This window comes from Brachyhypopomus gauderio, unplaced genomic scaffold, assembly GCF_052324685.1.
Source record: "Brachyhypopomus gauderio isolate BG-103 unplaced genomic scaffold, BGAUD_0.2 sc91, whole genome shotgun sequence".
Lineage (NCBI taxonomy): Eukaryota > Metazoa > Chordata > Actinopteri > Gymnotiformes > Hypopomidae > Brachyhypopomus > Brachyhypopomus gauderio.
Genome location: NW_027506912.1, coordinates 77,279 through 104,058, shown reverse-complemented (window position 1 = coordinate 104,058; position 26,780 = coordinate 77,279). Strand labels below are relative to the sequence as shown.

General features: G+C 41.5%; 1 long non-coding RNA gene across 1 annotated transcript; it reads left to right on the top strand.

The window, feature by feature from the left end:
* Nucleotides 1-13,988: 13,988 nt before the first annotated feature.
* On the top strand, nucleotides 13,989-26,257 carry LOC143494142 (uncharacterized). Its single transcript, XR_013125555.1, has 3 exons — nucleotides 13,989-14,099; nucleotides 25,138-25,279; nucleotides 25,672-26,257. It is a non-coding gene; the product is annotated as an uncharacterized LOC143494142 (long non-coding RNA).
* Nucleotides 26,258-26,780: the final 523 nt, after the last annotated feature.

Genomic DNA, 26,780 nt, shown 5'->3' with positions numbered 1-26,780 from the left:
GAAACTCTACAGCACTGAAATACCCATTACACTTTGGTCCAAATGATTTGATGGTGTAATTTAGCCCATCGTGCTGTATGGGGGTGAGGGATGGAGTTCACTCCATCACCACGGTGATGATAGATGGAACAAACGTCCAGTAGAAACCCTGCATGCAGAATGCTGCCGAATGATACCACAAACCCAAAGGAAAATACCTCCCAATGCATGATGGGTAGAATTAGGGCAAATTCAACTATCAATACATATCCACAAAAGAGCCCTCAATCTTGGGTGCATTTAAAGACCTGTCTGTAAGAAGCACTACAAACCTGACCCTATACAGGATGAACACCGTCTAGCTGTAGAAAGGGCAGACACAGAAATATCTCTGCCCAAAGTGGAATGTTTGTGTTCACTGCATGACAGGTGAGTATAATACAGGTGAGAACATGGGAATAATGTGAGTGTTTCTTGGAGCAGGGCACACATCAACCATCACTTCACGATTTGTAGCAACATGTCATCCTGAAACACCTGGGGCTCAGTGGTGAGATGCATTCATGTACAGTTTTAGGAATTCAATAAGACAAGAAAGATACGAAGCAAATGAAAACCCTACCACAACAGAGAGTCCAAACCACACTGAGTACAGACAGTTCAAACCAGACTGGAGACAGAGAGAGTCCAGGAAAGGCACCAAAGGGCAAGGCAAGAAGCAAAATAAAAAACCACAGGGTAAACCACAGGGTAAGCCCAATCCATAAGACTCAAACCAGACAATAACAATGAGCTTGCCAGGCTCACTAGAGTAGGTAACACTTCACACAGACTACAGAGAGGATTTAAATAGGGAGATTGATGAGTATGATTAGGAACAGGTGATAGTGATCGCAATAACCATGGTGATGAAGTTAATACTGCAGTGAGGAGAATCTCTTGTGGCCCGTGGGTGGATCAGCGACACATCGCCTTGGATACAATCACTGACAACCTCCCATCCCATAATTCCTACTTCTCACAATTAAATCACCCCTACACACCCCTAGTCTTCTTTGCTAAATGTTTACATATACTCACCAGCCACTTTATTAGGTACACCTGTCCACCTGCTCACTAACACAAATGTGGAATCAGCCAATCACATGGCAGCAACTCAATGCATTTAGGCATGTAGACATGACCAAGACGATCTGCTGCAGTTCAAATTGAGCATCAGAATGGTGAAGAAAGGTGATTTAAGGGACTTTGAACGTGTCATGGTTGTTGATGCCAGACTGCTCATCTACTGGGATTTTCACACACAACCATCACAGAGAATGGTTTACAGAGAATGGTCCAAAAAAGAAAATATCCAGTGAGCAGCAGTTCTGTGAGCACAAATGCCTTGTTGATGATAGAGGTCAGAGGTGAATGGCCAGACTGGTTCGAGCTGACAGTAACGGCAACAGTAGCTCAGTCGTTACAACCGAGGCATGCAGAAGAGCATCTCTGAACACACAACACGTCAAACCTTGAGGTGGATGGGCTACAGCAGCAGAAGACCACACCGGGTGCCACTCCTGTCAGCTAAGAACAGGAAACTGATGCTACAATTCACACAGGCTCATCACAACGGGACAATAGAAGATTGGAAAAACGTTGCCTGGTCTGATGAGTCTCAATTTCTGATGTGACATTAGAATGGTAGGGTCAGATTTTGGTGTCAACAACATGAAAGCATGGATCAATCCTGCCTTGTATCAACGGTTCAGGCTGGTGGTGGTGGTGGTGCAATGGTGTGGGGGATATTTTCCTGGCACACTTTGGGCCCATTAGTACCAATTCAGCATTGTGTCAATGTCACAGCCTACCTGAGTATTGTTGCTGACCATGTCCATCCCTTTATGACTAAAGTGTACCCATCTTCTGATGGCTACGTCCAGCAGAATAATGCACCATAAAGTGTCATAAAAGTGTCATAAAGTGTGAATCATCTCAGACTGGTGTCTTCAACACAACCAGTCTGTGAACACAACCAGTCTGAGTTTGCTGTACACGAATGGCCTCCACAGTGACCAGATCTCAGTCCAATAGAGCACCTTTGGGATGTGGTGGAACGGGAGATTCACATCATGGATGTGCAGCCGAAAAATCTGCAGCAACTGTGTGATGTTATCATGTCAATATGGACCAGACTCTCTGAGGAATGTTTCCAGTACCTTGTTGAATCTGACACGAAGGATTAAGGCAGTTCAGAAGGCAAAGGGGGTCCAACCCAGTACTAGCAAGGTGTACCTAAAAAAGTGGTCGGTGAGTGTATTATGTAGTTAAAATATCTTGTCAATGTCTTATTGACTTCTTAAAGTACCAATAAAACTGTTTTCAGTTATTGTTCTTTTACTATTATTACTATTATTGTTGTTGATGATGGTGGTGTGTTATTGTACAGTCATGCCAATAACGCCATCCTGATAGAGAGAGAGACAGAGAGAGAAAAAAACAGAAAGAGAGAGAGAGAGAGGGGGGGGGGTTCTTCAAATAAAGGCACTTCTCTAGTTGTTTTCCAGTGGCAAATCAAATCTAACATTAGTCTAGGTCAGTGTGTGCCATTATACAAAACCCTTTCTTTAACCCTTTCTTAAACTGGTGAGCTGAGTGTATTCAAAAGATTCACAATGTCCAACACAAATCTTGCACTAGCGTCGTTTACAGTCTGCGGACTCTTTCTGCCAGTCCTCTCTGTGTTGCATGAAAAATAATAGATCATTTGAGTAGTGTCCGTCATGTATCTTAAAGCACAACATGATGAACTGGAATCCGCTCCTTCATCCACCTGATCTGACAGAAATGGTGAAATAACCACCTTCTGCTTCTTCTGATTGTCTTGTAGGAAAAAAAATTCTGCCATATGTGCAATATATATGTACATATTGGTTTCACAACTGGAATTCATCAAATTAATCTGCTCCTGTCGCTCCTCTCTGACAAACGCGTTTTAAATCGACAAAACAGATGTAAGGAAATCAATATCGCTCGTGCTCCCTGAATTGGTGACAGCACGGGAACACTTGTTTATTTTTTTACACATGGCGTAAAACTACGAGAAAGTAGGAAAGCGGAAGACAAACAGATTAACGGGGACGTTGCGTAGCTGTGGATCGATTATTCACTGATTTCCCAAAAGGATGGTTTTGAAAATAGTTGCTCGTACTGCAAATGTGGGTGGAAATAAAATAAAACCATCATTGTTTGGAGGCCTGTGAAGCACATTGCGTGACTTTTAATTAACGACTTTTCTACCATTAGAACATCCTCAAAATGTGTGGGCTGACAGGAAGAGCAAGTTAGAGTACTTTTATAACCAGTAACCTATATGCATTAGTAAGATACTGTAGTCATAGTACAGCCCTTGAGATTTTATTTCCTTTACCTTTATATGGGTGCATGAATCATTCTAACACCTCTTGAACATAACATTCACACAGACTTTAAAAATGCAATTATGGTGCTTAAATAATGTGACCAACGAAACTGAATTTAAAGAAACAGAAATTTTTCTAAACTGCATTCTACACATTCTTGCCCCAGTAACCAGTGCTGGGGTAGTTTTACTGGTCACATCAGACCAATAACCTGTCAGTACGTCATCAGTATCACAGTACTACTCCCTGGAAATGTCATTTATGACCTGAACCTTACATTAGTGGTGGCTCATCCTTTAAAGCAATTTAAGCACCATTTAATTACTAGCACAATACAGAAAAAAACAGGCACGTAGTCATAACCACAGCTCATTTGTGATGTTGTCTTTTCTGTTTATGACATGGGCATGAACAATATAATTTTCCCAAATGTTCTTACTGCTAGAAGATAAAATGGCGGCATGCTGAAATGTGTTTGTCTTATCATTTTACTTGAATATTGACCATTTTGAAGCTTTTGATTCCAACAAAGGGCACTTCAAAGCACTGATGGCGGTTGTTTATTGCTGTAATTATGTTTTGACTAGATGTTTTAAGTCCTCATAGGTTTTCACTGGACATTCACAAATAATTGCTGTAGCCGTAGCTGTAGCAACATTCTAAAAGGAAATCAAGAACAAAATGGATTCTGCACTTTGTTTATAAGGCAGCCTGATATTTCTTGTCATGCCCAGTTATCGATCATACTGAGGTATATTTCTTCAAGAACGTTTTGGATGTTTTTTTGTTTTTTTCTGGTGTGAGAGATGCAGTCAGTGCTTCATTTTATGGATGCAGTGATGGAGAGCTTCAGTTACAAACAAAAGCTCGTGGGAATAAGATCTGATTGGCCAGCAATTATGGCATCAGTCCTGAATGGGTTTCAAACAAAAAGACAGATGCAGATTGTACATTATTATGTTTACTGACTGAATTTGAAGCTGACTCAAGGGGCAAGGTGTACCATATTTGAAACTTTTCTTCTGGATTTTCTTCTTTCTTTGTAAAATCAGCAATGAGAATTGGGTTTTTGGAGGAGATTGGCTGTTCAAAGCTGCAAAAAAAAAAACCCCCAAACTACTCCACCGAGGTGGAAATTCTGTTCATGTTTAGCAAGTACTGTGGTGAACCGTGAGAAGCATTTAAGGGGATGCTGGGATCTGAAAATGTGACGGAAGAGGATTTCGATCTCATGGTCCTGTAGCAGATGTACAGCCAGAGCTTGCCCGAGGTAGCTGTAGATGTCTTCGACATCATGCAACAAAAGGTAAATGATGTATACTTCTTTAAGCATAGGACTGACTCCTTCCAGTTTATAACTGAAAAGAAATCTGACGCTTCTTTCCGAACCATCTCCAACAAGGTTGCAGGCATCACACACATTCCTGATCATGGCCTACTCAAAAACGTTTGGGAAGGCCCACAAAGACCCAGGATCTTGAGGAGTACCACCAGGCACTGTGCCATGCAACTGTACAATCCTGGACAACCTAATCAGTCAAATAATGCTGTGTTTTTCCTATACTGGAGAACCTGTGCTTGACCCTTGACACATCCCATTTTCACAGTGAAGGATTCTGGTGCCAATTAATAAGGCTTATTTATTATAATTGATTCAATAATAGGCTATAGTATTTTATTTACAATTTCCCAAAACACCAATTTTGGTGCTTTTTTATATCAGGAAACAGTAAACAGTGAACATAGCTGATCCTTGATACATCTTCACTCGCAATGTTTCAGTCAACAGCCAAATGAAGTCTTGATCCCTGCAACTATGGCTCTGGAATACACATTCAAAACTCAGCGGTTTACTGTTGACACTAATGTAAGTTGCCAACATTGCCATCGCCAAAACACACACATACACACTAGTGATCACTAGGAGGCTGTGGTGCAGACGTTGGGCAGCCCTAGCTCCACGCTCGGGGAGCAGTTGGGGTTAAGTGCCAGTTGACTGGTTGAATGAATATTACAATCTACCACTGTATCTGTTCCAGAATACCCTTACCAGTCATGCTAGAAAGGAAAATGTTAAAATGCATTGATTTATGATGGTTTAAATTGAGTTTTCGGGAATAATTTCCCACACACTTTCCCACTGAAATAAAAGAAGATTTCTTAGGTCGTATATGTTATTGTTTTTGCTGTGGATTGATATTATGAAGTGATGATAATTTACAGAAAATTTCATTAATTTAGTAATAGTATTTTTCGCCTGATTCTGAAAGGTCTTACATATGTTTTAAAAGCATTTTATCTTGGGTTTTCCTCCTGAAGGGGACATGCCATCCAACTCACTTTGCATACTTTGGCTCTGTTGTAGTTTAATACCCTAAAATGACCAGCGGATAAGACCGCTGATAGCTGCTCTAACAGGGTTAGCAATAACAACCAGTCTATCAACCAGGCTTCAGTCGAAAAATCCCATTCATTATTAAAATGTATCGTATGCTACTATCATTCATAGCTAAGAGGGGAATGATCACAATCTGCTACTGGATCCTCACTGAAACCAGATACAGGTATGGGCAAAACAAAAAGGTGAGGGGTTGGGGGGTTGGGGGTCATCACGGTCAGTAACGGGATGCTACCCGGGTGGGCGGGGCATCAGGCTGCGTGTGTGTGCCAGGGGCGTGTCCTTCACCGCCTTGTGCATCCACTCTTATGTTAGCTTTGCCACTAGCTGAGCTAGTTGGTATCGCTTAGCAACGAAGCTGAGGTGCCTAATCTGGGGGGCTCATAGGCTCCTGGGAAACCATGTATGGCCTCATTACCGTGCATTTAAATCTATGCCCTTTTAGCTTTACTTCTGAAAGTTTGTCTGGCACGCAGCCTTCTGCTTTGGGGAGAACTCCACGGGGTTAGTGCTGGGGTGGAGAATTAGAAGTGGCTTGGTTTGCTTGTTAGGCAGAGCAGAGGAGTAATGCAGAAGCCAGCAGTATGTTTGAGGACTTGTGCTAGCAGATCTGTCTGCATTAGCACTGAGTTTGCCTTCCTTTACACAATTTGCAGACTTGGTGATTTTCTGCCGGTGGACGTCAATGAGCTGGCTCACAGGTTTTCGTGTCAGAAATAAATCTACAGGAAGCCTGAAAATTTCCCTGTTCAAACTTTGTCTTTGACTTGGTTGTCACCTCAGATTTGGAAGTCGAGAACTGTGAGAAACAGGAAGGATTCATCTCAGTTCTCAGCACTTGGTTTCCGGTTTCCTGAACTGCCATCAGAGTGAAGACAGAAATACAGATGTCAGGGATCCACGTTTAGTGGAAGAACACCATGAGGTGTGATTGAGGTATGATAGAACATTAGAAGATTAAATTAGTGGTAAAACATTAGAACATCAGTGGTAGAACATTAGATTAGTGGTAGAACATTAGAACATCAGTGGTAGAACATTAGATTAGTGGTAGAACATTAGAACATCAGTGGTAGAACATTAGATTAGTGGTAGAACATTAGAACATCAGTGGTAGAACATTAGATTAGTGGTAGAACATTAGAACATCAGTGGTAGAACATTAGATTAGTGGTAGAACATTAGATTAGTGGTAAAACACTTCAGACTTTCGCTTGCAGACTTTTCCTTTTAGGAACACTGCTAGGTCTGATCTGTTTCTCATGTGAAGAAAAAAACAGACAGTAACTTTCACCTAACGCTTGCTGCAAAGGTCACCAGACATGTGAAGGTCACTGCACAGACGACCCAACGCCTGATGCCATCTCACGGTGTCAGTCAAATAGCAACAATAACAGCTTTTCTAAAAGGTTTTCCCTTTTTTGATTGGTTTGGTTTTTCCTCCACATTACACTCATATTTTCCCCAAACTTTAAGCGAAAGTCAGAAGTGGTGCTACATGTCGCATGGTCTGTCAGACTTTGACAGATTGTGAAGTTTTGACCCTCTAACCCTTCTTTCTGGACGCCAACGCAGAAGGGGTGGATAATCATCTCCTCTCCTGTAATGGTCCAGTGGAATTACTACATCTGGAGAGAGAGAATCCACTCAGAGAAGCCTGGAGTGAGATGAGCCATAAAACGAGCTAAAATGAGATACATATCCTTCTGCTTCGATTATCTCTAAACTCCACAGTCGTCTCCATGTCTGCAGGCTGAACCCACGGGCTATGGCGAGGACAATAAACTCGGTCACGCTTTAATTACACGACTTCACGCCAGCGTATATATCACTTCTGCATGCTTCATAAGTTGGGTTTCACAGCGATTCCCTAATGGCCCATATTTTCTCGTGTCTCCTGTTAATACCGGATAAAGACACTGCCCAGCAGGACTGGGCTGTTGTGCATCGGCTGCCTCTGGCGGGTGACCGGAATCGCCATTACAAACCTAATCGCTGCCCCAACGTCGCAGGCTCGCCTGGAAACATCATAATACAATTATGGAAAAGGTTATTTATGGCTGCCTCAAACATCCAAAATGCATGCAACAACTTAGCAATGTAGAGGCCACGTTGCTTTACTGTGGGAGTGTATGAATTAGATATATAGTTGGAAGAGAGCCAGTTTTTCTGTGTTTATACTCGTGCACTCAGCCAGCTGTCAGTCAGTGAGACAAAGAGCACATGGAGGGCACCGCGATGAGATGTGACCAGTCAGCTCTATAAATACCCAGGGCCCAATCACGGGTGGAGGTGCATGGGTGGTGCTGCATGGAAACCCATTATGAAATTATATTACATGGAGCAAAAGGTTTTCTATTCATTTAGATCTATAGTCCTAAGTGCTTGGGGTTTGCAGTCATCCCATTATAAATAATGAAACATAGTTCCTGTCAATTTGAAAAATATAATCACCCAGATACCTTCTCACTCTCCTGACCAAGTCATACATTATTGCTCAACACAATATTTACAGCTATGTCAAATATGTGCTGAAGAGAAATAAAGCATAAATAATGCATTGTGATGGAGGATTGGAAATTGGGAATTTCCTAAGTTAGTGAAGCTGCTCACCCCACGATGGACCGTAAATTCAAAGCTATGACTATTCCCCACTTGTCCCTACTGCAAACAGATGTGATGGGTGAGATGTGTTGGGAGAGATGTGAGGGTGAGATGTGATGGGTGAGATGTGATGGGAGAGATGTGATGGGTGAGATGTGATGGGAGAGATGTGATGGGAGAGATGTGTTGAGTGAGATGTGATGAGTGAGATGTGATGAGAGAGATGTGATGGGTGAGATGTGATGAGAGAGATGTGATGGGTGAGATGTGATGGGTGAGATGTGATGGGTGAGATGTGATGGGTGAGATGTGATGAGAGAGATGTGATGAGAGAGATGTGATGGGTGAGATGTGATGGGTGAGATGTGATGGGTGAGATGTGATGAGTGAGATGTGATGAGAGAGATGTGATGAGTGAGATGTGATGGGTGAGATGTGATGAGTGAGATGTGATGAGTGAGATGTGATGAGAGAGATGTGATGAGTGAGATGTGATGGGTGAGATGTGATGGGTGAGATGTGATGGGAGAGATGTGATGAGAGAGATGTGATGGGTGAGATGTGAGGGTGAGATGTGATGGGTGAGATGTGAGGGTGAGATGTGATGAGTGAGATGTGATGGGTGAGATGTGATGAGTGAGATGTGATGGGTGAGATGTGATGAGTGAGATGTGATGGGTGAGATGTGAGGGTGAGATGTGATGGGTGAGATGTGATGGGTGAGATGTGATGAGAGAGATGTGATGGGTGAGATGTGATGAGTGAGATGTGATGGGTGAGATGTGAGGAGTGAGATGTGATGAGTGAGATGTGATGGGTGAGATGTGATGGGTGAAAATGTGATGGGTGAGATGTGATGGGTGAGATGTGATGAGTGAGATGTGATGGGTGAGATGTGATGAGAGAGATGTGATGGGTGAGATGTGATGGGAGAGATGTGATGGGTGAGATGTGATGGGAGAGATGTGATGGGTGAGATGTGATGAGTGAGATGTGATGAGTGAAAATGTGATGGGTGAGATGTGATGAGAGAGATGTGATGAGTGAGATGTGAAGGGTGAGATGTGATGAGTGAGATGTGATGAGTGAGATGTGATGGGTGAAAATATTATGAGTGAGATGTGATGGGTGAGATATGAGGGTGATATGTGATGGGTGAAAATGTGCAAGCTCCTTGCCACCAATTGGCATGATACACTTACAATAATGTGAGTTGATGGCTATTCACTTCAGTCATGGGTAACATGAATGCTTTTGACCAAGCTGTCCTAATAGGTTTACTTTCTGCAGTCAGATGGATCTTGATTCAGATCTAGAACTGAACTGTTGGTTAATGAGATGTTCCACTGAAGGAATGGATCTCCAGTGGCATTCCATCTGACAGATGTGCAGATTGATGTCAAAGTATTCCCCAGCGCAGAGTGTCAGAAAGCTCTGCTCATGAATTTGAATACGTTTTTATTAAAATGGCCAAGTTCTCTGTTTGAAATTGCATTGTCCTGAAAAAATCAGGACTGCATAAAACCTAAAGTATATCAAGAGAATGATACATTTGCGTCCTTAAATGACCTGAAAAAATCCCCTGGGCTTTCTTAAACCAACCTTTTTAAAGGAGCAGTGTTTTCAAATGAGCCATACAGCCACTGAATTATCATCCCGTTTACAGAGCAAAGATCCAGTCACACATTACCTCAACGGCTATAGAATCCTCTATCAGCACAAAGGTGAACTCTGCAATATCCTGGTGAATAATGGGAAGAGAATGTAAGAAATTTGAGATCTACAACCACGAGTAAATTGTCTATGTCTAGAGGTCATAATGCATAATGAGTCGTGTTAAGGGAAATGGACTACAGTGAAAACCATCTTGCCCTTTAATGACAAGGGATGTATATATCTTCCATTAAGTTTCATTTAATGGTTGTTATAAGATATGACATTATTCTGCTGGGGATGTTAAATGTGTGTTGTGAGCAGAGATGTGTGCTGTCTGTGGCTGCTGGACAATTTTGCTGGGTTCTTCTAACCTCCGCGACCCTACAGACAAAGACCAGAGAGAGAAACAAAGTTTCTTACAAGATGATTGGCTCCCGTTTTCCACATTAGCAGCAGACTCTGACAGCAGAGGGCTCATTACTTGTTTATGCTTTTATCTCACTGCTCATGTATGGTGCCTGGAACGCTGTTGCAGCCCAATACACTGTCCCAGTGCCCAACTGTTAGAGCGAGTTGTTATAGCTCCTTGCTGAGAATATCATTCCTGTGTGGTGCTGCATCGACCCTGTGACTGTGGCACTGAAGGTGCTTTGCTGGCTCATTATCGGAGTGCACGCTGCGTGTAAATGATCTCGGAGTTAACGAGCTTGGCTAGGAGACCAGGCTTCACACTGTTTCGCATCGTGGCCGAGTCTCTAACGTATTCACAGTGCGCTGAGTAGGTTTGGTCCAGCTCTGGGCGACTTGAGGTTGGGGGAGGATGCTTATGGTGAAGTTGTGGCCCGCCTGGGGAACAAACAGGAATGTAAAATAAAAAAATATATTTTTTTAATGTAAATGTGCTATATTTTGTCAATTGTGATTTTTTTTTTCACCACAATAGAAAATTTTTCCTCCACTTTTTACCTATCTGTGCAGTTAGAACACACACACACACACACTAGTGATTACTAGGGGGCTGTGGATCACACGTGCCCAGAGCGGAGGGCAGCCCTAGCCCGGCCCAGCCCTAGCCCAGGGAGCAGTTGTGGTTAGGTGCTTTGCTCAAGGACACCTCAGTCATAACCTCAAGTCTGGGAATCGAACCCACAACCCTCCGGTCACAAGACCAGCTCCCTACCACAGGACCATGACTGTGGTGGACAAAGGAAAGCAATCCAAAAGTTGAAACCAGTATGTATCCAGTGGAAGGTAGGAACAATACCTTAGAGCTGCACCAGTCAGAGGTCCAGTCAGGACAGGGAAACGTGAGTAACGTGGCTAGTCATGCCACGTGTGAAGCTAAATTCTCACTGTATACCAAATTCACTTACATTCACTTACAGTATAAATGTCTGACACGTTTAGCGAACATGGGAAAAAGATTATCAGAATATATACTGTTTGATCCATGTGTCTGTCTACATGAGTTGTTAGTTAAACTGTTAGTTTAACTTTGGCAAACAGTCAGCAATGTGTGATAATACTGTTATATATTTATATATGTAGCAATAATACAAGTAATATCTCTAACCCCATATAAAGGGTAATTTGTACAGATAAACTGTAATGGTGTTTATATGCATGTGTTTCGTTGAGTCATATTGTGGCTCTAGCCAACACTCCAGGTCATCTGCAGTCTTGCCATACATGAATTTAGCTTCAGAAAATACACCTCAACATACAATTTTGCATGGATTTCTAAATTATTGGTCAAACTGGAGAAAGGGCCAAAGCATTAACTGTCCTATATGACTGTCCATTATAATGCACATAAACATAATCACACTGAGCTGCTGTAGGTTCTGTGAGACTGAGGTGGCATGACATTTTACACATACAGACAGGACGATTATGAAGAGTCACTTCAAAGAGCACAGACCCATTTATCTCTATCATAGGTTGACAAATGCAATACAAGAGTGCCACAAATCACCACCAAATGTCTTGTTTTGTGCAATCGAACACTAAAAAACCTTTAGTGACAGCTACGGAGACGGCTCTGATGAACAGTCTAGCCCTACCTGAACCATTAACGGTTCTTGGGGGCCGACGGCACAGGCATATGAGAATTTGAATGAACGCCTTGAGGCTTAAATGATTGAGTTGTGTCAGATGAGGCCTTTATAGCACAGGTGAATGAAGCGGCCAGTCTGGAATCGGAACGGTATCAGAAACTCAAGAACAGCCATAGTTAAAGCACCAAATATGAGCCAAAATCCAAGCAGTGGTCTATCCAGGAAACTGCAATGTGTTAGGAGAGGCAACCAGAGAACAGGGACACTTCACACCTATCTAGATGGGTCCACTGAAAGCACAAGTGAGAAGAGTCCCCATGAAAGACCTCACCACCCCCAGTGAGAAGAGTCCCCATGAAAGACCTCACCACCCCCAGTGAGAAGAGTCCCCATGAAAGACCTCACCACCCCCAGTGAGAAGGGAGTGAAATCACTGTTTCAAATGTTGGAGCAGTAAACATTTGTCAATGTGTTGTGCATTCCAGAAAAGAGAGAGGGAGACAGCAGATAATATAAATACACATCTCTGCCAAGATTGCCCAGAGCAGCCAGCAATCCACACCTCTAGGGCACAACTGGGACAGCAGTAAGACGCTGGATAGGGTCTCGGTTCTCAAGGAATGCTTGCCGTCAGTCACAACCCTTCAACCTCATCAGAAAGCGATGCCATTTGATCTGTTAAGCGATGTCACAGACGCTGTGGGACCAGTCTCACCAGTATAGGACAGGATCATCCGCAGCAGGGCTAGGTCACCGCAGCCACTCGTGACCTCATACAGGTGACAAATGTGGCTTCTACCCACCAGGCCAAACATCCTAGCCCGTACACCCATCACACTTCTCTCACGTCCCCCACATATCCAGCCCTCGTCTGGGGTAATAATGAGTGTGAGTGTGGCCATGGTGCCCAGTGAAGGTGATGGCAGTGAAACACAGGCGAGATCTTCAGTTGTGAAACTTTTTATTTTTAAGAGGAAGAGGAATCAAAAATCATGTGTCAGCCATTCCACAGTGTTGTCTTAATTCTCAGTGGACATTTCAGATTCACTATATTCACTACATTATTACTGATAGAACTTATGGGCAGTAGGTATGTCAGCACATAGTGGTTTACTATGGCTGATGGTATTGCTATAATACTGGATTGCCGGTTGTAACAGAGAGGCGGGAGCAATTGTACACACAGCGTTTATTCTTAAACGTATAGCACAGACAGCGCACACTAAACATTCAAACAGACAGGGAACAACTCAGACAAAGACAAGCACGGGACACTGCATAAACGCACATTAAACAGACGAACTAAACGAGACCCAAGTGATGACGGGACGATCCACAGGTGAGAGAGATGAACACACACACACTGAACAACACCAAGGAACTAAACATATGGACAAACCAGACGCAGACTACGTCTACACACGCTCAAAGGGAGGTGACCAGGACTGTAACGTGACACAAGTGTAATAGACATGTTTGCCACTGTTACTTCAGGTGAGCCTAAAAGTGCCAAGGATTATTTAATAAATCTAAACCATATATAAATATATAAAAATATATAAAGGTAATACATTTCATTATATATACTAGTTTATATATACAATATACTTTATTATAAATATAACACTTATAATTCTGTTATATGCGTTAAACTTATATATAGATTGTGTGATTGTGTGTGTGTATTTATGCCATACAGTACAGTCCTTTCCCATGATGCCCCTGGCAGCCTGTGTGTGTGTGTGTGTATATATATATATATATATACTGTATATATATATATATATATATATATATATATATATATATATATATATATATATATATATATATATATATATATATATATAATTATCATTGCAATGCATTATGCTCATCAAAACAATTCAGCTTCCCTGTGTGTTTTCATTGTGCTCTCCCGCTGTGAGATAGAATGGTCTATTCCCAGAGACAGAACCATGTGCACTCCTAGCAGGAACCTAAGGAACCTCTGGGGAGCAGGTAAGCAATTTATTATAGTTCATTCATAATTAGTGCACAGTCGGAGATGTGAAAATGACACAACTTCAGCAGGATAGTGTTTTAAATGTACACCATAGTGCGAGTCATTTTCATTTGGCAAAAAAAGCTGTTCAAACTCAGCGAGAAGGTTTATAATGCACGTAGGATTAAACCCCTAAGCAAAATTAGACAGCAGCAAAACATGAATCAAAGTGGAAGATAAAACGTTTTTTGTAGATAATGATTATTATAAGCTCTGCAGTGGTGCAGGGGAAGTGCAGCGCTAGTTACTGTAGCAAACAGACATCACAACGTCATGCTAAGCTAAGGAGCTAGGATATTTCGGGGCTTGGAACTTTGACTAGCAGAGCTGTAGACCAGTCCGTTCCAGGCTGTGTGGAAGTGACTTTCAAACTTTGGTCAAAGAAATGAGCACAATGTACCTGTCTTTGCTGCCACAGAAGCTGGGTTGGCAGAAGAGCCAAATATCAAAGTTATTTGAATTGCTGCAGGTCACAGGTCATAGAGGTATCGAGAGGAAGGTTTCATCTTTGAATGGTCAGGGGACAGACACATTACTGGAGCTGATTAAGTCCAGAGTTGAGATACCAGGTCAGGGAGCAGCAAGAGTGAGTAAATAAAGAGCTGTTATCCCCTCCGGGCAAATTAAGCTTGTAAAATGTTATATGAGAACAAGACGCTTTGGAAGCAAAATATGGTGTTTTGTTTGTGCCAGATGAGTACCCAAAACAGCCTGATAGGCTATGCATTAGTGAGAGTACTGCTAGCCTGAGGGGCTGAGTGTTGGTGAAAACAAGCGGCTGAAATGAACTTCCTCTGCAGGGTGTCTGGACTCTCCCTTAGAGAAGGTGACGGGGAGAGTTGCTGCTCCTCCATGTAGAGAGGATCCAGTTGAGGTGGTTCGGGCATCTGATGCCCCCCTGGGCTGGCTGGCCTTTCTGTCTTTGGAAGAGAGTGCACCTTTTCCTCTTTCTGTCTTCTGGAAGAGGGCAGCGAGCGCACCTCTTCCTCTGTCGTTGGCCCTCCTTGGGGATGTCTTTTTGAGGAAGGGTGGTGGCTGGGGTTTGTTTTTGTAACCCACATCTTCCCATTGCCTCAAGCACATGCTGTTGGAGTTTGGGTGAGCCCTCCATGTGTCTCTTCATATGTGGCATGGCGAGCTCTTTGTTCAGCTCCTTGACGAATAGCCGCCATGCAGCATTCACACCACCCACATCACCAGGGTGTTGTGCAGGTGAATTCACACCACCCACATCACCAGGGTGTTGTGCAGGTGAATTCACACCACCCATATTACCAGGGTGTTGTGCAGGTGAATTCACACCACCCACATCACCAGGGTGTTGTGCAGATGAATTCACACCACCCATATCACCAGGGTGTTGTGCAGGTGAAGTTGGTGTAGACATTTAGGATAGAAACACCCACCATGTTGTACCAGTGAACCACAGACCTCCTCAAGGTTCAACAGTTAGCTAGTAAATAATAATTACTTGTAACTTTCTGAAGTAATATACTCACTTTCAAAGTAACCTAAACTCCTCAAATATTAGAGTATGTAAAATTATCTTTCCCAAAAGTCATCAAATATTTTCTAAAGTAATGCTAGACCAATTGAAAAAACAATACTTGTGTGATGGGAGCTGTGCTGAGCTATGAAATGATAAATGCATTTGGGTCGTGTCTGACCCATGAGTGTAAACTTGATGCAGAAATACAAAAGCTGTGTTTCTTTATAAAGTAAGAAAGGAAAATAAAAATTAAGAATTGTGCTACACAAAAACAAGATATTTACTGCATACTCAGAATACAAAATGATTAATTCATTAATTTAAAATATATACCATAGGAACACTCATGAAGTAACAGAAAATGAATGCGGTTCATTTTTGACCCATGTTGTGCATTAGAGGGGTAGTGATACAAAAAGGGTTTTTATTCAAAAAGTAAGAAAACAAAAAATAAATGAAGGATGTATGATGATCAAAAACAAGTTAATTGAGGAATACCTTGAATGTTGAATGATTCAATTAATTTATCACTTTATGTTGTTCATCAAAGTGTTTAGTGAGGTAGGGTCTGGAGGAATGTTTCTGGATGACAGAAAGGTACATGGTGCACATCTGTAGTCTATGTATGACATACGCCCTGAAACCGATAGTCCGAGCCAGATTCCCCTGAGCACAATGATTGCAGTTTCCAGCCTCCAGAGGGGGTAATTTCCCTGTAGGTCCTGAAGGTAAGAGGAGGAACCGCAGAACTTCACCTCGGTCAATAGAGATGTTCATGGGATGAAGACAACTGGCAGTCTGTCACAGCACAGTGGAGAAGAGGGAGCTGTAGCTAAGCTGAATGTCAGCTGAGAGTAGAAGAAGTAAGAGCATTACCCAGGAGAAATGGCCAAAACCGAACAGCTAGACAGGAAGAGCTGTCAGGAGCCAGAGATGGAGAAGACCGAGATATGGAAGTGGAAGAACCTGCAGATGCCCTACACATGGGTGAAGTGCTCTCCAATGATGGTGATATAGAAGATAACCCCAAAGTTCCAGTGAGAAACTATCTTTTAAAAGTGGAAAGTTCACACAGGATCCTCTGGGTGAAAATAGTTTACTTGATAGTTAAGATAAGCTGAAGTGAAAACAAGAGAGATGGTGTTACCCAAATTACTGACCAAGTTCAGTTACAGTTTTAGTAAATCAGTTATTTGGTTAAGTTGTTAGTTTAAACCAAAGAGAGAGAGATAGCATCTTTTAAATGTGAGACATGACTGTTAGTAATGAAGGTAGTTACTGGATCTGATGTCAGCATACTGAATCTCATACACATGCTTGGTATATTGGCACGGTAAAGTCCAGAACCTTCACACAATGTAAAGAGAAGATAAATGTTGTATAATATTCTGAGTTTGGACCTGTATTCTGTATGATAAGGCCAACTCCCTTCCACACAGTCCAGAATGTGGAATGAGTCTCTTCTGGGCAATGTTGAGATAATATTCAATTTTGAAGGAAAATAACATTATGACTTATCCTTCTTAAAGTCTCTGTCCTAGATTCTCTTACAGGTAAAAGTACATGTAGCACTATAAATGTTAAGCAACTGACTTGTTTAGCAAGCAAGGGAAAATGTGAAAAAGGGAAAGAAAATGTTTCTCTGCACCAGTTGATTGCTCAAATGAAAACTGTGCCTACTTTAAAAGGTAAAATACTAATTGCGTGCAGTAATATTGTTATTAATGGATTTTCTAGCAAGTTCACCCCAGCTTGGTATCTGGTTTTCCAACAGTCACTGAACTGAAATACTGATCACATTAAAAACTGTGTGCAATCAGTAATAATGATTACAGACCCGCAGCTTCTGCTGTGATGAAAAGCTTAGAGAAGAAGTACATTACATCTACATTAAAATCAGAGGTAAACTCAGATAGATCCATTCTAGTTTGCTTCTAGACAGGGACAGAATACAGATGCTATTAATATCATTACACATTTATTGCTAAAGCAACTGAAGAAACCCTTCCATTACCCCTTTCATTAATCCTTTCATTTATCCTTTCATTACCCCTTTCATTACCTTTCATTAACCCTTTCATTTATCCTTCCATTACCCCTTTCATTAACCCTTTCATTATTAAATGGGTACTATTGTTTCCTGCACGTGAAGGTTAACAGCACCTTTTCTCAGCATAAAGGTATCAACATAGCCATCCCTCTGTGTTCACCTCAGAGCTCAACTACTATTTTTACTAAGTGAGATTCTGGTACATCAGAATATCTGTATGCAGTACAAATATTTGCCCAGTGGTGTGTAAATAATTGCCTTACAAAATGTGAGTAAAACGAAAGAAATGATGTTTGACTGCAAAGCAGGAGGTGCTGTAGTCCACTATAGTATAGTAGGTGCTATAGTCCACTATAGTATAGTAGGTGCTATAGTCCACTATAGTACAGTATGTGTTATAGTCCACTATAGTATAGGTGCTATAGTCCACAATAGTATAGTAGGTGCTATAGTCCACTATAGTATAGTATATGTTATAGTCCACTATAGTATAGGTGCTATAGTCCACAATAGTATAGTAGGTGCTATAGTCCACTATAGTATAGTAGGTGCTATAGTCCACTATAGTATAGTATGTGTTATAGTCCACTATAGTATAGGTACTATTGTCCACTATAGTATAGTAGGTGTTATAGTCCACTATAGTATAGTAGGTGCTATAGTCCACTATAGTATAGTAGGTACTATAGTATAGTAGATGTTATATAATCCACTATAGTATAGTAGGTGCTATAGTCCACTATAGTATAGTATGTGTTATAGTCCACTATAGTATAGGTGCTATAGTCCACAATAGTATAGTAGGTGCTATAGTCCACTATAGTATAGTAGGTGCTATAGTCCACTATAGTATAGTATGTGTTATAGTCCACTATAGTATAGGTGCTATAGTCCACAATAGTATAGTAGGTGCTATAGTCCACTATAGTATAGTAGGTGCTATAGTCCACTATAGTATAGTAGGTGCTATAGTCCACAATAGTATAGTAGGTGCTATAGTCCACTATAGTCAGTGTTGGAGAGTAACGAATTACATGTAACGACGTTATGTAATTTAATTACAAAAAAAGTGTAACTGTAATTCGTTACAGTTACAATGAGAAAACATGTAATTGAGTTTGTTACATAAAAAAAAATAAACAAAAACCTTTGCGAAATATTTAATGATATTTTTATTGCTTTGCGCCCTATATCGCCGTTTCCCGCTTGTTTCTGTGCTGGAGCAGCAGGCGCGCGGTTCAGTTTCAGCTCAAGCAGCAATAATGACAGACGCCATGAAGCACTGGAAATTTAAGGAGCATTTGTTTTCGCTATGTGTTGTCAATAAATGTGAACCATGTGCCACCATCGGCAGCTATTTATGATTATGCCAAGCCTTTGTGTAAATTTCGGAGTTTGGAGGTTTATTTTGCTTTACAGCAAGGCATGCTGACCGTCAAACACTGTGGTTTCCATAGTTCGCTACCTGCTGGGCTAGCTACTACCATTCATTTGAATGTGTTTGTCCTTTAGCATGCTAGCTTGTTTTACAGGCTAAACAAATTAACTGTTTAAAGTCCTAAACAGGTATTCATTGAAATCATATATGACTATTATAGACAATGACAGACAGTATCAAATGAGTATTTATGACTGTTTGGTGTTGGAAAAACATTTGTCGATGTCTATGACACAACCTAGCCTACCCAATTGGTAGCCTATCATTGGACCTATCTTAGACCTACCGTTCGACAAGCAATACATTTAAATTAAATTTGTATGAAGTAGTGAATTGCAGTTTGGTTTCCAATCAAGTGCAACACGTGCAGATTGTATAGAATGCAGTATTTAGAGATAAAATGCAGTTATTTACAGCTAGTGTAAGTAAAGATGGTTAATAGATATGTGCAGAGTAGATACATTACCTAGGGAAATGCATGTGTGTGTAATGTAGTTATGGCAGTACAATGCACAGGGCAAAGAAAAATATATGGTATAAATAAATGTTATAAATACAGATGGAATCATACAGATAATATACAGATTATCCTATACCACTGTAGATAGGGCTATACAGATGTGAATTGAAGAGGAACACTGTACAGATTTTGTATGGATGGTAAGGTATGGATAGAGGGGAAGGAAAGAATGGTCTTTGGGAAGAGTTCAATAAGGTGACCGCTGTGGGAAAGAAGTGGTTTTTGAACCTGCTTATGTTAGTCTGTAAACTGAAAACGGTAGAGCCTGGGGGAGGAGCAGAAAAGAGTATGGCCCGAAGACAGGAGTCTGAGAATCTAACATGCCTGGTGCAGGCATCTCTTCTTGTAGACCTCCTGTGATTGCCTGTCAGCAATTCCCTCTCAGCTTAGTACTCTTTTAACGTTCACACTGTCAGTTCGCAAAAATTAAATGTTGATCATGGGTCAATACTCATTTGAACCTTAAAGTAATCAAAAAGTAATCCAAAAGTAATTAGTTACATTACTTTTCAAAAGTAATCAGAAAAGTTACACTACAATTACATTTTAAACAAGGTAACTTGTAACTGTAACAAATTACTTTTTTAAAGTAACTTACCCAACACTGACTATAGTATAGGTGCTATAGTCCACAATAGTATAGTAGGTGCTATAGTCCACTATAGTATAGTAGTCCCATTAACCTACAAAAACCTTGGTGTCTATACTTCATTCACATGACAATATGTTGCTTGTCTTGTGTTCCAGATTACAGAAAAGGTTATATTATTTAAGAAGGCTTAGTCTGTATGGGATTAGTGAGAAACTGATGTTTCTATTTTATCAGGAGGGTTAGAGAGTTTGATTCCTTATGGGTCTTTTCAGCTAAAGCCTCAGATTACTTCAGAGTAAAAACAAGAATGAAAATAATGGGAACAAAATACTAATCTATTCAAGCCATCTATAAATGCATTTTGGACAGGAAGGAATGCAGACTCATCACAAAACACAACTGTGCAGTAATAATGGGTTGATAATTGCATTTGCAATAATTGTGAGCTTGCAGTAGTTATTGTAATAATGTGCAATAATTAATGGTTGTAAATGTTGGGACCGTGCAATAATTATTGAACAATGCAATTACAACAGGACTGTAAATAACTGGGGGGAACGTCTACACCTGTTCACCTGTCCATTTCTGCCTGTTACCTGTCACTGTTACCTTCTCATTGTGAGGTATAGCCAATGGTTACATGACCCTCACCTGTTCCATGACTCCAGTTTTGGATAAACTAGTTACCAAATAAATATCAACAAGCGTTTGGTCGTGACTTGTCATATCATAGATCACGTCATCATTTATTATCATATATCAAAACATGTGTTGCATATCATATCAGTCATATTGTCATGTCATGTCTACTGAATGACTGCTGAACACCTTCTGAATTTCTCAAATTTTCTTACATTAAACCCATGCAGTCCTCTTATTGTTGGTGTTTCTTTATTCAAGTGTCTCACACATTATATGTTAATATTAAGTGGCAGGGCCACCATTAGCCTCAGAAGAACTTTGATCATTCTTGGGATCCTGTTGTACAGATCTTGGGGTTTTGGCCCATGCTTCCAGACAGCATGTTTTCATGCACATTTGTATGAATGGTGAAGGCTAAACCTAGTGGGATTAACACTCACAGCTCTACATGTGAAGGCTAAACGTAGTGGGATTAACACTCACAGCTCTACATGTGAAGGCTAAACGTAGTGGGATTAACACTTGCAGCTCTACATGTGAAGGCTAAACCTAGTGGTATTAACACTTGCAGCTCTACATGTGAAGGCTAAACCTAGTGGTATTAACACTTGCAGCTCTACATGTGAAGGCTAAACATAATGGGATTAACGCTCGCAGCTCTACATGTGAAGACTAAACCTAGTGGGATTAATGCTCACAGCTCTACATGTGAAGGCTAAACCTAGTGGGATTAACATACGCAGCTCTACATGTGAAGGCTAAACATAGTGGGATTAATGCTCACAGCTCTACATGTGAAGGCTAAACATAGTGGGATTAATGCTCACAACTCTACATGTGAAGGCTAAACCTAGTGGGATTAATGCTCACAGCTCTACATGTGAAGGCTAAACCTAGTGGTATTAACACTTGCAGCTCTACATGTGAAGGCTAAACATAGTGGGATTAACGCTCGCAGCTCTACATGTGAAGACTAAACCTAGTGGGATTAATGCTCACAGCTCTACATGTGAAGGCCAAACCTAGTGGGATTAATGCTCACCGCTCTACATGTGAAGGCTAAACCTAGTGGGATTAACATTCGCAGCTCTAGGCTACATGTGAAGGCTAAACATAGTGGGATTAATGCTCACAGCTCTACATGTGAAGACTAAACTTAGTGGGATTAATGCTCACAGCTCTACATGTGAAGGCTAAACCTAGTGGGATTAACATTCGCAGCTCTACATGTGAAGGCTAAACATAGTGGGATTAATGCTCACAGCTCTATATGTGAAGGCTAAACGTAGTGGGATTAATGCTCACAGCTCTACATGTGAAGGCTAAACATAGTGGGATTAATGCTCATAGCTCTACATGTGAAAGCTAACCATAGTGGGATTAACATTTGCAGCTCTACATGTGAAGGCTAAACCTAGTGGGATTAATGCTCACAGCTCTACATGTGAAGGCTAAACCTAGTGGGATTAACATTCGCAGCTCTACATGTGAAGGCTAAACATAGTGGGATTAATGCTCACAGCTCTACATGTGAAGGCTAAACATAGTGGGATTAATGCTCACAGCTCTACATGTGAAGGCTAAACGTAGTGGGATTAACATTTGCAGCTCTACATGTTAAGGCTAAACATAGTGGGATTAACATTTGCAGCTCTACATGTGAAGGCTAAACCTAGTGGGATTAACACTCACAGCTCTACATGTGACTTCATTCCAGACATGATCCTGGTGTTCATGGAACCCCCACAGATTTTGTTTAGCAGTGTGAGTGACAAAATATGAGAACATCACAAATCAGAAGTTTGATTTTTGAGATGTCTTTTAACACACCACACACACACACACACACAGAGAGAGAGAGAGAGAGAGAGAGAGAGAGAGCTGTTCCTCTAATGACACTTAAAACAAATGAGAGAATTAGGCAATAATGAGTCTTTAACTAGGTCACGTGCAATTGCTTCTCAAATCAGTTATAAATTGCACCAACAAATCAAATTCGAAAACTACTTTATAAAATGTCTGCAGTGGAATCGACTGAATGAAATGCGGTCTATCGCAAATAAACCGGCAGCAAATGTAAATCATCTCCCGTTACTGCTCTGTTTATGGTTTCCTTTCAATGGCCAGGCTTGAAATGCAAATTGAGATACACCAGCAGCTCCTGACTGAATCGGATCAAGATAACGGCGCGCGCTGAATAAACGCAGAGGCAGCGGATCTTAGCGCGTGAATTACGTGGTGGTTACCGGCAGGTCATCAAATGACCTACGGGGAGTAGCGATAACAACACACGGGCAGGAAACATCCATCTTGTTTCCGATCAATAAATAGTCTAGCTTCGTGTTTCTGTCACAACCCATATGAAGGCACCGTAATTATCGACAATGGATAGAAAAGAAGAGCAAATGTGATAAGTGATGCCTTCACGTGTTCACGTGAATGATCCTAACGTGAGGCGATATAATGGCGCTCACGCAGATGAATACAACATATCTGCATCAGAGCACCGAAGGGCACGAATTTCGATATTTTAATTATGATCAAACCATATGAGTAGTGCCACCGTTCCAGAAATGCACAGTGATGGATGGATGACAGTTTCCTCGCTAAAAAAGTTAGCGAGTAACGCGAGTGCGCCTCCTTAACGGCTGCCACGGGGCTTCTCCTCGAGGTGGAATACGGAGATGGAGACGCCTGCATCGCAATTATCCTCGTTAGAGCCCCTACAGTCTGTACATATTCAAGTGCAGGCCTGATTTAAGCGATCTAGAGTCAATGTAGAACACGTGTGGCTCTTGAGCCCTGAGATCAGTGTTTCTGCCTGGGAGAAAACCATATGAAAGTTGGTTTAAATGTCAGGGACAATACGGAATACATTTAGCTCTGCGTGTGGGATGAGGTTAGTGTGGCTGGAACTGAACGGTTCCCTCGTCTGACCTGTCGGCAAGAGTAATACAGTCATAACGATAGCAAAGAGGAGAGCATTTCTAACTTCTTGCTTTTTGAAAATGCAACTGAGCTGAATGTAATGAGTTTATTTTGAAACAGACATATATTTCAACCATGAATCATAATCAGCAGCCATTCTAGAACCTTCTAGAGAATGCTTCCCCTTGGCATGACCTGGTAACTGGAGACCCTAGCCGCTATGGGTTTGGACCTGATTAAGAGGGCCTTTACTCCGCCCACGTCTGATATCCTGCATTTGTTTCATTATCGTAGTGACTGTTCTCGTCAGCAGGAAGTGAGGTGGGTGTGTCTTTATCTCTTTCCTCTGCTTGCTCCCCTGCCGAAACCGAAGTGGTGACCTACATCCAGGAAGGGGTGAGCGCCAGGCTCCTTGACATCAAACAAACAGGAATCTGGGTAGGAGGAAGACTCAGTGTATGATGAATGGGCTCATATAGTTTACCCCCCCCCCCCCCAAACAACAACAGAAGTTGAAACTTTGCTTGCCACCGAGGATCCATATATAGAAGCTCAAAAAATTATGTCAAGTTCTTGAGTGTGAAACCCATCATCATATGAAACCCATCATCAGAATCAGGTTTGGAGTTTGAGAAACAACACTAAATTATGATGTTAAAGAATGCTCTCTTGAGATATTACATGTTTAAACGAGCTGCACGCTATAAGATACAAACCATATTTTCATAACCGTCCTACATCTTGTTGTTTTGTTGAACGTTTTCATTGGGACTTCTTTATAGCTGTAATCTCATATCTGTCATCTGTTTATTAATGAACTGCGCAGCTGTCGGCTGGTTCATGCAGAATTATTACCCTGAACACGCTGCAGTCCACTGAGCTACTGAACAGATTATTAACGCATGCTGGAACCCCACTGGAGAAACACGGCATCTGTTCTGCTGGAACCAGTCAGGCCAGCTGGCGTGCCCCGGGCACCAGGACAACGTCCTTTGGTCGACGGGTCGCAGGGTCACACGCAGTCATGCAGGCCTTGTAAAGCCCAGGGACCGAAGGTCGACCCCCCCGTCCCCAGGAACAGTGGATTCAGGTCTGGTTGGGGTATCGCAGATTGTGGAAGGTTTGGCCTGTGAGCGGGTGATGAACTAATACATCATGACAGCCAAAACTTTCCATCACTACAGAGAGAATGACAGACACAGAGGGGCTAAACGAGGGAGCATCAAAGGAGACAAAAAGAGACACAGAATATGAATGATCAGTGTCAGACCTTGCTTAAACATTTTAATATAAACTAATGTGTGTGTGTGTGTGTGTGTGTATACCCTCCCCCCAGGGCCCCCGTCTCTCGTCCTGCGCCCAGACGAAGGCTGAGTGGGGATGGGCTTCGTGGCTTCGTTAATACTAATGCGTGACGATGATGCGGGCGGTTCTCATGATCGCCACGGCAGTCACGACATGGAGGTGAACGTCCTTGGGTAGGAGCAGCCTGAATTAAGAATCACTGTTCGTTAACAAACTCGCCTAAATTAAGCTTTTAGAAGACACTTTACCCTATGAGCTAATAATAAATCACCTGATATATGGGATACTAACCTGTAACCAGGATGTAGCGTTGTTCTCTGCTTCAGTGTCACCCTATAAACCTGAAACATCATAAACTTTCACAGTGTTTGGAGGGAGTGGGTAAGAATAAAACACAACTACCAGAAGTTTATACTTCAAGGAGTTAATACTTATAGAATTTAGAAGACACTCCTATCCAAAGCAAATGATATGATTTCATTCACATCTACATTTTTACTCTTGAAGTACAGTACTGACACTTCTCACAAGCTTTCTCTACTTTGTTCTGCCCTCTCCATATCAGTCATCGGTTCTGGAAATGTAAACTACTCCCACACTTCCTCTCACCTTCGCCTCGGGAGAATCCCAGATGCCATGTTGAAGGGCGGTCCAGTTCTCCAATGGGGCGAGGAAGTAGCTACCAGCAGGCCCCCAAACCCTCGGCTCCTCCTGAGGGAAGGAACATTACATTTCCGTAGACCTGAGACAGCAATATATACTGAAATGCTTTTTGAAATTGTCACAAGTGGAGCAAACTGAAGCCATGGACAATTGTTAGTAGAAGCTGCATACATGTTTTAATGTTTAATGTTTTAATGCAGTTTGATTGACTACAGTCTTTAAAAAGTAATGGCTGACTAACAAAACTCTGACCTTCAATTAATCACTTCTATAACTCAACAACTCAACCTCAATGTTTTTATGTGGCGAGTTTAAAGTTATATTGAAAGATCTGGAAAATACATTTATAGGCACTTGCACTTGTTTTAAATGAAGGTTTATTCCTTGACGATACTGCATGTAAAATGTAAATTCTGATTTGTATATGTATTTTGTATAACTTTTTATATTGTTTTTTTTTTTAAAAACAGGTCTCTCTTGTAAATGAGTCTGTAAGCCTCGAGATTATCCTTTCTAAAGAAAGGAATAATAATAATTAAAAAATGTTTTCCACCGTTGTACATAAGTGGATAACATAACAGTATGATAATACGCTAACAATTAATGAAGGTATATCGCTATGGCAATAAACTAGCATGTGTACATGTTTGCCAGTGATTGAGGAGTGAGTTTTTTAAAAAAACATCCTTTGTTCACACAATTCCTTTAGAACAGGGGTGAGGAACATTTTTTCATTAGGGGCCAGATAAATATTTTTATATCAGGCCACGGGCCACAGACTACCATGACATAACATATAGCTAACTAGAACGGGCATAATACATGGTAATGGTAGTATAAAAATACCTTACCTTGTCACAGTTTTAATGTGAGGGCTGAGAATGTTTGGTCTTGACCAGCTGTGGAATATCTGGGGGCAAAGATGCTGTGGCTACACGTAACTGATTCTCCAGGTGGGTATCTGTTCATCTTGAACGAAGTCGGTTTTTTTGCATGTGACAGCTTTGAGAA